The sequence below is a fragment of the Lycium ferocissimum genome, chromosome 10 (assembly GCF_029784015.1).
Source record: "Lycium ferocissimum isolate CSIRO_LF1 chromosome 10, AGI_CSIRO_Lferr_CH_V1, whole genome shotgun sequence".
NCBI classification, from domain to species: Eukaryota; Viridiplantae; Streptophyta; class Magnoliopsida; order Solanales; family Solanaceae; genus Lycium; species Lycium ferocissimum.
In genome coordinates, this window is record NC_081351.1 from 58,375,641 (window position 1) to 58,381,665 (window position 6,025).

At 33.2% G+C, this 6,025-nt stretch overlaps 1 long non-coding RNA gene across 1 annotated transcript; it reads left to right on the top strand.

Moving 5' to 3' along the window:
* Positions 1-6: 6 nt before the first annotated feature.
* On the top strand, positions 7-3,465 carry LOC132034404 (uncharacterized). The gene is made up of 4 exons (XR_009409075.1): positions 7-460; positions 536-672; positions 1,885-3,156; positions 3,229-3,465. It is a non-coding gene; the product is annotated as an uncharacterized LOC132034404 (long non-coding RNA).
* The last annotated feature ends 2,560 nt before the right edge of the window (positions 3,466-6,025 follow it).

The window sequence follows — 6,025 nt, forward strand, 5'->3', positions numbered from 1 at the left end:
TTCAAGAAAATTCAGATATACTGTACAGGTTAAACCAAATTGGAAATATTACTTTAACAAAAGCAAGAACTGCTAGGAATAAGAATGTCGACAAACAAGGACATCGCATTGCATAGACTTCAAAAGACTAAGGATATTGACTCGCTGATTGAAATATGCGATGTAGTGATATGCACAAATGTTTCCCAAGAGAAAACAATTTTTGACATATGCTTTACAACTTGAAGCTAATTATTTCACTTTGCCGAATTTGATTTTATTAGTTTAATTAATTGAGTTGATATTGAGAGGCAGTTAATGAATTCACGCACTCCTACTTTTTTTTTTTTTGGTTTAGTTGATTGATGAGTGGAGGTAGGGTGGGTTTTTTGGCTTACATATGATATCATATCATTGTGTAGCATTTGGTTTCAGTGCTGGTGAGGAACTCACAAGAATGTGAGATTTATGCCTATGTGAGGTAATCCCTCTTTCTTCACGATTGTTGTGTTCTTTAAGTTTATTTCAATTAAGACAATTTTAGCAATTCATACAGCTCATCAGACTTAGCTATGAAGATTGAAGCTTAAAGGATCGTCGTCCTTTAGATTTCCAGTTTCTTTTTCCGAAGTATTCCACAGCCAACTCCCCAAGGAGCTCAAGGGGAACCCTGCTATTATCGTTGCCGGTCAAGTTAGTGCATTCACTATTACAATTTCCTCACCCGTTTATCATTTCTTTCTTTTTCTTGTTCTATTCTTACCTCATCAAAAAAAGAAGAACATATCTTTCTGCAATTCTGAGTCGATATTTAAACTTATGAATAACTTGTGCATCCAACCAATGAAGTCACCATACTTCTGACAATTTTTTTCCTTTTCTTCTAGCTGTTTTGAATCTTCTGATTAAGAGATCAGGTCGGAGAAATCTGAATTCTGTGAGTTTAATTTAATTGTTGATGTATGTTCTAAAGGTAATCTTGGTGAAGCTAGAGGAGGAAGCATTCTCAGGGACTGGAAAAGAGAATTGGTAGTAGCATTTTCTGAGTGTTATGGGATTTTCTCTAACAATGTTTTGAGAAGGATTTTCTCTAACAATGTTACAGACTAAAGTCATATTATTAGGCTTATGTTGGTGAATTCAAAATCACTATAGCTATGTTAACATAGAAACTTATATGGTAACAGAGGAGTATTATTTATTATATTAGAAGCCTGATGACTCAATGATAATTTGTTATAGGCCACTGTTTTAGGAGGCTAATATGGTAGCAAATAAGCTGGATAACTTGGGTGTTCATAACAAGTCGAAAACTTTTTTCTAATGGAACAGTTTCTTACCTAAAGGTACAAGAATTACATTGAAAAATGATATATTGGACATACCATTTTTTAGAACTTGACCCAAGAAAAAAGCTGTAGCTTGGATAATGGTTAGAATATTGATGTTGTGAACATATTTTTGAGAGTTCTTATGCTTATGTTGTAAAGGAGGAGTAGATTCTTCTAATTATCAGTGTTGCTTCTAGATGGTACTCTCTCCTCAATTTTTGACTGCATATTCTAGATTCAGGATAACTTTACCACATTCCATTTTTTAGTGCTCTGACTTGAGAAACTCATTTTGGGTCAATATATCTTGAATTTAGAACTTAGTCCAAGTTCTGTATGGACTTAATCCCATAAATTTTGCATGTCTACATTTCTTTTATCTCGTTTGTATGACAAGTATAAAAATCAAGATGAACTACATGCTTTAGGATTGAAATTGCCATGCCTTCTTTTCTGCAACCCCCCCCCCCCCCCCCCCCCAACCACAAAAAAAAAAAAAAAAAAAAAAACTCCTTCTCGGATAACTTTTTTTGACTTTTTATTTATGCCCACTGAAATTGTTGAATCTCTATAGACATCAAGACTGTGTGTGGAAATTTGGCTTTGAATTGTGTACAATAATTTTCGTAATATACAAGACAGAAGAACAATTCCAGAAGGTACTTTTCTATGTTACATGGCCAATACTTCGATCAGCAAGGAGAAGGTAAATTGCTTCTATTTATATGTGAGCGCTCTCTCATTTGTTAACTTAATTAGATGCTACTGATCCATACATGAGTAGTTTTGAAATATGGATGTGGTAATGTATTTGTTGCTGGTAATCTCTTATTTCCTTTTTGTTTACACTTTTCTGAAAGGGGACTATACTTATCACCAAAGATAATGAGCAGGCGTCCCTTAAATTCTGGAATTTGACTTGCACAGACAATTTGTTAGTATTACCACTCTATGATTAAATTGGTTGTTGCCTATGATGGTATACTCTAAATGTATGGCACTTTTATGTCTAGACATAGTGTTGGATGAAGCATAAGCTTGACGGGTTCAATTGTACCCAATATTTTCGACGCAGAGCACGAACTCATATATAATTTCAAAAGTGTAATGGGTTCAGTAGTAAGAATCTAAAAGTTGAATCCATGAAATTTAATTTGGATGCGCCCCTTTGGCGAAAATGTGACGGTAATTGCATAACCAATATCCTTTAGTTCATATATAACTCAAGCATGGAAGTTACTCTACACTAGGTAGGTACAATTGCAAAATTTGCTAGATCTTTTTTAGGATTAGTGTTGTATATAAGAGATATGGCATAGTGAACCTTCAGAACTTCATCTTGAAAGTTCACATCATTTCTAAGTGTGATTCCATCTATTCTACAAGTTAGCTAAACACCTACAAAATGAAAAAGAAGAGTACTATCAAAGTACTTCATGCATCTGTTGTATATGCTTTTTAATGTTTATTCTCTGTTGAAAATTTGAGTAAAAAGTTGTCAGTACTATGACGTGTTGTTGATTGGCTTAACTTCTTACTTGGATTGTTAACATAGTATTCCTGAGCCTGAATTGGGTTGTTCCTCTGACCGAGATTGTAGTTTTACATAAGCATATGGTATCCGATCTTCTTAAGCCCCTAACTTTTATTCCTCGTGACGTTACCATAGTTGATCATTTCCCTTTGTTGAAAAGCAGTGATGCTTGAAGAATATTTGTGCATATTTCATGCAGGAGAATTTTTAAAGTATGTTAATGAAGTCATCCTTTTAGTTTATTGTCAAAACAACAGCTTTGTAATTTCACAGTGTATTGTAAGGCCTTTACAATGATTTTTGTTAAACAAAGTGGAGAATAATTGTGTTTCAATCTTAAAAGCCTTCCCTCGTGTTGGGACCATGCACAGCACCCCTAACAAGCTATATCTAAGATCTACAAATTGGATGAACGATTTTATTAGTCATTATTGGTCTTATTGTGTTCCGATGAAGTATTCTTCAGTGTAAAATTAAGTAGTTATTGATATACTTCTAAATCAATATATTTGCAAATGTTTATAGTTGTGCTGTATCTGCATCACATAAGGTTACACAATATGAGCTGTATGTTTTCCATGTGCGACTTTTTCATTCATTTAATTTAGTGTTTACTCCTTTCCTGCGTCACCCAATAACTATGCAAAGATTCACCATTGGAAATATAGCTTGTTGGGCCCGTGCTACCCATCTAGTCATTAATAGAAATAAATAAATAAATAAATAATAGGTAATTAATTTGGAAAAAATGTATGGTAAATATTTGAATATGCTAAAATGAATTATAACCTTTTAGATGCTTGAGTTTTATAGATTTAAACTAATCAAAGTATGTGTTGACAAATGCAATGCGTAGTATAGAGTCGAAATATGAATTAATAATAATCATACTAATATCGTAAAATTGATCTAAATACTATTATGACTTTTAAAGTAAAATAGCAGCTCATGAGGAAAAATTAGGGTAAGTTGGGAAAAATTTGGTGTCAACAATCATGACATATAAATCTTTGAAGTTAGGCCTTGTTCACTTTGAAGCTTTTATTGCTAACAGTTTTAAATCATTTTAAACCACTTTTCCCACTGACAAATATCCTATACACATTCCGAACCGTGTCCCACTTATACTTTCATGTTCAAATGATATTTTCCCAATTATTAGCTAGCTCTAATTAGCATATAAGATGGCGCATTTAGTATACATTGCGTACTTTATAGCATAAATTCTCAAGTACTTAAAATCTTAAGAAATTTTTGGATTTGCTACATGTAATTAGGGTGTATCTGATGTGATGAAAATTATTGCTAGAAAAATATTTTCTATGTGAAAGTCTTTTCTGATATTTGATTGATAAAAATGTTTTATGGGCACGGACATCATTCTCCTTATATCTAGACTTTAAGCTTCATATTACTTCAAATAACATTTAGTTTAGTACGTGCTAAAAAATTTCACCTAATACCAAATGGATTGTAGTGGGATGGTTGAGATTCCTCCACCCTAAACCAGATGTCTCGAGTTCGAATCCTAGGTAATGGAAAAAAAGTTTGTTGGGAGCGTTGCCCCAGAAATGGACATGCAATGCACAATCCAGATTTAGTTCATTTTTTCGCTCGGATTGCCCTTCAAATGCACTGGTCTTTAATTTTTGTCCCTCATATCTGTGGTCTTTAATTTTTGCCCCTGCTACTTATTTAATGAAAATATCTAGACCTGCTTCCCAAGGCATAATATCTGTAACATTTTTATCTTCGAAAACTGAACTTTTGTCTTACTCAGCATAAATTTTGTAGGAATTAAGTTATGCATCATAAGTTTTGTAGTATTTTTTAGATTATCTTGAGTGTTGAAAGTTTTGCCTTGTCCGACATAATTTGTGCGTGTGTGTGTTATGATACATATGTCGAAATTAAACGTAAACTATGCCTTGCAAAATCTAAGTTAGGCCGCGCCAAAAATGCTGAAAGGAAAAAAAAAATGGAAGACCACAAATTTGAGGGACAAAAATTAAAGACCACCCCGAAATAGGGCATTTGTGCTAATGACCCGAGTTAGTCAACCTCCGATGCAAGGTGGGAAACTAAAAAAAGAAAAAGAAAAAAAAAAAAAAAAAAAAAATCTAATAATGATAAATTTTTAATCTATATATTTTCCAAAATATTTGCGCTTAAACATGTCTGTCATACCAGACGAACTGTTAATTAACTATGCAATTTTGGTGCTCTTTTAATGATCGCTTGTCGATTATAAATTTGTTTGGTGAAAAATCAGAAATGTTGATAACCAACAATCTTTTTCATAAAAGTTGCGTCGTGCACCGTTACGGATAATCACTCTCATCAAAGGCGTCTTACATTTTCTATGTGTTTCTCTTTAGGTCAAAAGAAAAAAAAAAAAAAAAAAAGGTCTTTCTCTTAGCAAGCTTGTTGAAGTTTTAAAATTCAAATTCATGCATACCACTGAATATATTTGACCATATTGTAAACATCCAGAGGCGGAGCCAAGATTTGAGGCTTGTGGGTTTGAAATTTTAAATCAACACAACAACTAGTTAATGCATAACAACCATCAAACTAACAAATAAGTATGGGTGGACGTTCGGTTATTCGGTTATTCGAATGTGTGTACCGAACACCACTCGATTTTTTTCAAGTTCGCTTTGATTTTTCTAATTCAATTTTTTCGGTATGAGCCTGATTAATGAGCTATTTTTCTACTTGTAAAATGAGCTATTGTTAAATTAAAATGGGTTGATTATGTATACCCAAAGAACTAGATAATTTATAACCAAAGATAGCATCTGGGTTTTGAACCCACATCTCATGGAACAATAGACTTTGCTAGCCAATTAGGCACCACTGAACCATCCACTATTTTTGTTAGTGGGTTCGCTTGTACTATATTGATATATATTCAGTGGATTTTCTAGTACTAATATGAGGTCTACGTAAAAGTTACTGGTTCGTTCGAACCCCCTATTGCACTGTAGCTCCGCCTCCATAAACATCTCTATCTTAGTCCTCTTTTGTGTTATTTATTTCCAAACATCAAAGTTTCTCATTTAAGCCTTTCATAAACTTATGAGCAAAAAGAAATCTAGGAAGCATATGGTGGACTGGTGGGTAGCTATGTTCTTGATTTTTTTTCATGTATTAATGAGGAAGCCAGGAATCTTTCTAA